Here is a 6,704-nt window from a genome sequence, read left to right on the forward strand (position 1 = left end):
TAACTCTCGCTCTAAAATTCCCGTCTCCTCAAAATGCATGCAAACCAGGACGAAAAGGGTACGATTCCACTACTTTCAGGTTCATTCCTACAAAACAGACGAAACAAACCAAAGTAGCCATTTCTGGGCATAATGCAATACAAAACAGTGCAAAAGTGCATAGAAATACATGTAAAATAAGGCTAAAAAGACTGTATAAAATGCACGTATCACAAGATAAACTCCAAAACTGTTAAAATGAAATACAAAGGTTCTCAAAACTGTCAACTAATAAACAACTACAAAATGTTCGACACAGCGGAAGACTTCTAAAACTACAACGTGGTGACTCATCCCATCTATCCCATGCGCATCGTCTCATACTTGCTCAATAACTTCTCACCACCCCTGAATGGATCACCACAGTTTTTAAAACATTTAAACGGGGTCAGTACTAATTACACAAAATCAACAGCTGCAAAGAAACCATATTATAAATAACTCAATCAACACATCACAAAATCCACAACTCTACCCTATCTCCACATAGTTGACTACACACTGAAGTGTGTAGCCCTGCCAGAGTACTCATTGTAACAAGTACTCCTCGCCGCCAGTGGGGGACCGCATCCGTTCCCACCTAAGCCCCGCTCATCTCCATCGAGCGATAAACCCAAGTTCCTTAATGTGCACATCCCTTATAATCAAGGGCGTGAAGCCACTCCCGCAAGTGACTTCACTCAGCCAGGGACGCACCCGGAAGATCACAGACAGTTATACGATAATCACATTACTCTACCAACAATCACCAAATCAGAATCCAATACGCTAATTACTCAACAACAAGAACATTTACCAACAACACTATGTAATCAATACTGAGTAGAGAAACCCTACCTAGAAAGCAAACATCATAGACGGTCTTAGCAGCTAAACAGAATCTCTCCTCAACGAAACCTCCTCCTATAACATACATGCATACAATTACTACCACAACCACATAAATCACCCAAAATCCCCAATATTACCAAATTAGGGTTTAACCAACCTTAACGAAACATTATGAAAATCATATAGAAAGCTTACCCTCGACACAACGATCTCAACGGCATAAAGAACGACGCAATTCGACACTCCTAGCCACGGGATTTGTTAACTATGCGACGAAAACAACTTACGTAACTTCTTTTCTTCTCAAAAAGGTTTTAGAAATCTTAACAGTGATTAAGAATAGTGACAATCATATTTTTATATTAATCTCACATAATTAACAAAACCCGTCAAACTCAGCCCGTAAAACTCACTTACTCGATCGAGTGCCCAACTTACTCGATCGAGTACCCTACAGGCAGACTACTGTTTTGCGTCAAAAACTACTTACTTGACAGAGTAAGCCCAACTCGATAGAATACCCACATACATAGAAAACCGTAGTATTACAAGTGTACTCGATTGAAGCCTTTTATTGGCTAAACTGTTCGATCAAGTGACTATCTTGAAGAGAAGGTCTCGATCGAAAGGTCTGGTGCCTTCGATCGAGAGGTGGTATTTTGAAGACCTTAGATCGAGAGGTAAAGTCCTCGATCGAGAGGTTTGGATAGAAGAAATGTTCGATCAAGTAGTTCTATTGTACTCGATCGAGAACTTTTGTTATTAGACGTAGGATTTAATATCTTAATTACGTTTTAGGTTAATAAAATATCTTCCCTACATAAAAGGAAGACAAAACTAGGTTTAATTATTTATTATTCTGCATACTTTACTCTTAATTACTCAGTAGACATTCTCGGTTGCAACGTTTCTTTGCTCTCGACATTCCGGATTCGAACTTTTGTAATTTTTCTTACTCTCTTGTTCTTAATTTCTGTTTTAATTAGTATTATTATTGGTTTATGTTATTTCTTCTTAATCATCTTTATATCATGTCTTCCTTTGTTTCATTAATTATTGTTTGTCTCATCATAAATATGCGTAGCTAATTCCTTTAGTGCTAGGATTATGGGAGCCATGATAGTGAAGCAATAATGTTATAATTAGATTAGGCGGTTTTCATCGTGTGAATTGATTCATAGAAATTTAATTGTAATCTTTTAGTTGAGTGCACGCTTCTAAACTAGTTAATACGGTTAAATTCAGACCTAGATCGAGAGATTGGAATGAACAGACCTGTTATAAACAATAGACTACGCTAATGGGGGCGAAAGCTAAGTTGGCAGTATTTTAGGGCGGATAGCGGATTGAAAGGACCTTCTCACGACAGCCGTGTCAAATTTTGGCGCCATTGCCGGTGAGAAAATTAGTCTATTTACTTGTCTTATTTTCGGTCTGGCTTAGTCTGAAGGGATTTCTAATTCCTTGAGACAGCTCTTATTTCTCTTCTCTTAGTTTTTTTATGGCCAGGTCTAACAGGACAGAATTAGTATCACTGATCCTGAACCGGAGAGGACTTTTCATCGTACATAGAACTTGTTGAGAAAGAATCGTCAAGAGGAAGCCTTGAGTACTCTTGAACCTGTTCTAAAAAACTTTACATTTGCGGAAGATCAGTCGTTAGAAGAAGACACTTCTATTTCTGCAACACTTGCTAAATCTGTGAAGATGCCTAATATCGCGAGTCATTCTGAGCCAACAGTTGATGCCATTCCCAAAGGTTTTATGCTTGAAACGGATGAGGAGGGGAATACCTTTGACATTCGCGCTTCTTATATAAATCTGGTGGAGCGAAACATGTTTAGGGGGTCAGCTGGTGAGGATCCGAGGAAGCATACAGAGGTATTTATAGATTATTGCTCTACTATTCCCGCTACTAAGGAAGTAACACAAGAAAGATTAAGGAAGTCCTTTTTTCTTTTTCTCTTACTGATGGAGCCCGAGAGTGGCTAACTGATCTGGATAGGAGTGCAGCTAGAATTACCGACTGGGAAACCTTGGCTCTTGCCTTCTATAAAAGGTACTACTCTCCACAACGAACTAATGCATTGAGAGGGAAGATTATGAGTTTTAAACAAAGTCCATATGAGATTGATATGAAGCATGGGGTAGATTCAAGAAATTGGTAAGATCTGTCCCACATCACGGGTTTGGCCAGTGGTTTTTATGCACCCAGTTTTACAATGGGTTGTATGATGACCACCGTGCTATTTTAGATGCAGCAGCCAATGAGAGATTCCAAAAAACATTGATGAAGATAAGGGTTGGAGTATTATAGAGGAGATGGCTACCCATATTGCCGAGTACGGGAACCCAAGAAGTGGTATTCAAACGGTCTCCATAGATAGTAGTGCACTTGTGTCTCAACTGGAAGCCATGAATGCCAGATTTGATAAGTTTGAATTACAGGCCGTGGGGGATCAACATACGGTTTACTTGTTGTCTAGACAAGAGACCTTCCCATATGAGAGATGTGGTAGTAATGATGGTCATACTGCAGTGGATTGCTTAGCTGAGATGGAGCAAGTATATGCCTTTCAACAATACAGGCAAGGATGCTCCTATTAAAACAACCAAGCTGAAGTTCATCCTAATTTGAGATGGACTAGCCAGAACATCTTGAATCCTACGCCTCCACCGCAGCAACAAGCTTATGTACCACCTCATAAAGCTTTAACAACAAGGCTTTCAAAAGCCTCCTTCTTTCCCACCGCCGTATCAAGGTGCCTCTTCTAGTTGGGTAAGCGAACTAGCCAAGTTGAAGACGATGCTACAATCATTGACCATCCAATTGCATAAAATTGACCAAGCGAAAGATGCTTCCATTAAGTCACTTGAATCCCAAATGGCTCAACTGGCTACTAATCAAGATTCACGACAACCGGGTCATTTACCGTCCCAACCTAATAAGAAACCTAACGAGAAAGTAAATCTGATTAATTTGAGGAGTGGTCTTTCTTATGAGGGACCCAAAATGCCAGAAATAGATGCTAAACTTTCTGACTCGGGGACTAAAGTTGCTGCTCAAGAAAAGTCGTCTTTTGATGAGAAATTGCTTAATCCACGAGATGTCCTCGATCGACTGATTTCTGGTGGTCGATCGAGGGACAATGCTGAAAAGGTTCTCGATCGAGGGAATGAAAGTGCTCGAACAAGCACTGCTGAAAATAATATTCTCGATCGAGTAGATCAAAGTGCTCGATCGAGCACTATTGAAGAGAAAAGTACTCGATCGAGAGGTACTCTTCCTCGATCGAGTGATTCCAATGCTTGATGTGAAAATTCGTTGGCAAATAAAAATGAAGGCCTCGCTATTCCAATTACGGCCTGATTTCCGAGAAGACTGCAGAGCAAGAAGATTGAGCAACAATTCAGTAAGTTTGCCGAAATCTTGAAAAGTCTTCATGTTAATGTACCATTCGTTGAGTTACTAACCCATATACCCTCCTATATGAAATTCAGGAAAGACATTTTAGTGCATATGAGGCATATTAATGACCATGAGATGGTGGCTTTAACTGAAGCGGGCACTGCCCATTCAAAATAAGATCCCACCTAAGTTGTCTGACCCTGGTAGTTTCTCGATACCATGTCATATTGGGACCCATTTAATTGATAATGCTTTGTGCGATTTGGGAGCTAGCGTGAGTGTTTTACCATTATCTCTTGCTAAGAGGCTTGGTTTGACCAAATTTTAGTGTACTAATATGACCGTTCAGATGGCTGACCGTACTTTATCACGATCCTTAGGTGTCTTGGAGGACATACCTGTTAAGATAGGGAAGTTCTTTATTCCCGTCGATTTCGTAGTCTTAGATATTCCCGAAGACTCATATACTCCTATTATTTTAGGACGATCATTCCTATTTACCGCTCGCGTAGTAATAGATGTCAAGGGGAAGATTTTGACTTTTCAGGTAGGTGATGAGGAGTTGACCTTCAATCAGTCTAGTGTTCGCAGGGTTCCTATGCAAGTTCAGCCCTACAATGCTATTCCTTCTACAGACCCTGACACGGAACCTCCAATTGATAATACCGAGTCATGTGCTGCAATATTAACACCTCCGCCCCAGATTGGGAGCATAATGGAGGACCATTCTGTCATTTATGCTGTTACAGGTCTAGGCGGATTGGACATTGGAGATCCTGGTGATAAGAGTACAGTGGAATTTGAGCTGGATGCTAAATATGATGCCATAGACAAAGGCCATGAAAGAAGCAGGATAAGGTAAAGACGAGAGTAAAGGCATATGTGGATGCGGACTACTCTTCTTTGATTAATTCAAGTTCATGGAAGCCTAAAGGGACGGTCCGCGATGCTGAAGGGACCTCCTCTAGTCAGAAGCCCTATTACGGGTTGTTCAAGTGTTTTGGAAGATAAAACGTAGTGTTATTCGGCTTGTAAAAACAATTTGTAATTTGAATTTGTCAGACTTTTTATCGCATTTAGACAATAGTATTAGTTTAGTTAGTTTAATTAGCTTAAGACCGAATATAGATTGCGTACTGTGGATTTGGTGTTTTTGTGGGATGTATGTTTTGCGTAAATTGTAGGTTAGGGGAACATAATGATCGTTAGGAAGCGTGCCAAGTGGAAAGCACTCGATTGAGCACTTTTTTGTGTTCGATCGAGCAACTGTTCAAGAAAAAGCTCTCGATCGAGTAATGTACAACACTCGATCAAGGAGGTCATTATTGGGGGCTTTCGATCGAGTAATAAAAGTCCTCGATTGAGCAAATGACGAGAAAAGCTCTAGATCGAGTAGTTTAAAACTACTCGATCGAGCAGATTCGGCTGGTTAATGCACGAGGGAGTTCTTTCATCCCTTATCTTTATTCATTTGTTCATTCTAATTTCCCCCAATTCCCTCGACACCCTCTCATTCCCAACCTCAAATCCCTAATTTCTTACCCTAAATTACCAAATTAATTGCCCAAATACTCTCCTTATCATCAATTAAATCAACCCCCCAAATTTGCTTCATTGATTTTCGATTAATTTGAAGTTAATTGTGAAGTTAGGGTTTCGAAATATCGAAGTTTATTTCGACTAATCTGAGCTTTAATTGATTTTAATTGTGACTATTGTTGGGTAATCAATTCAGGTAAGTTCCACTCCCCTTTCCTTTGATGTTTAATCGTGTTTTTTCTGCTTTAATTTCGAATTAAGGCTTTGAAAACTCGGTTTGAGGAAAAATCCGTTTGGTTGATTAATTGTTGAATTTAGAACTTACTCTTGATTATAAGATGGATAGTAGTATTTCGATGAGCTCTGCTTCTATTTCTGCTACTACTCTGTCTGTTTCAGAGACGGTGGTCCCTGCTGTTACCACTATCACCATCACCGCAACCACTGCTGTTGCCGCTGTTACTATAGTGGTGTCGACCCCTGCTGCGTCGACACCCACCCCCGTGACCACTGCCCTTGTTCCTGCTGTTGTTACTACTTCTGCTACTGTGGTTACTGTATGGGTAAAAATACCCTCTCATTTTTCATCATGACGTGGCAACTCGCTATTGGGTAAGATAGAGGCACACGGATCAATGACAAGGTAGCAGGCGGCTAGACGCAAGGAAGAGCAAGGGGGGACGAACTGGGACATTCAAGTAATACAAAGGCCACGATTGAACTAAATAACAAACAGACAACAGGAACGTTGAAATGGTCAGTAGGAACATTGCGGTTATCAGCAGGAGCTTTGACAAAGTCAGCAACCACTTCGTATTTCATAGGAAGTGGAGCATATGGTTGAGCAAATATAGGAACATGTGCGATAATTCAAGGAAGGCTATAA

The sequence above is a fragment of the Silene latifolia genome, unplaced genomic scaffold (assembly GCF_048544455.1).
Source record: "Silene latifolia isolate original U9 population unplaced genomic scaffold, ASM4854445v1 scaffold_20.1, whole genome shotgun sequence".
Taxonomy (NCBI): domain Eukaryota; kingdom Viridiplantae; phylum Streptophyta; class Magnoliopsida; order Caryophyllales; family Caryophyllaceae; genus Silene; species Silene latifolia.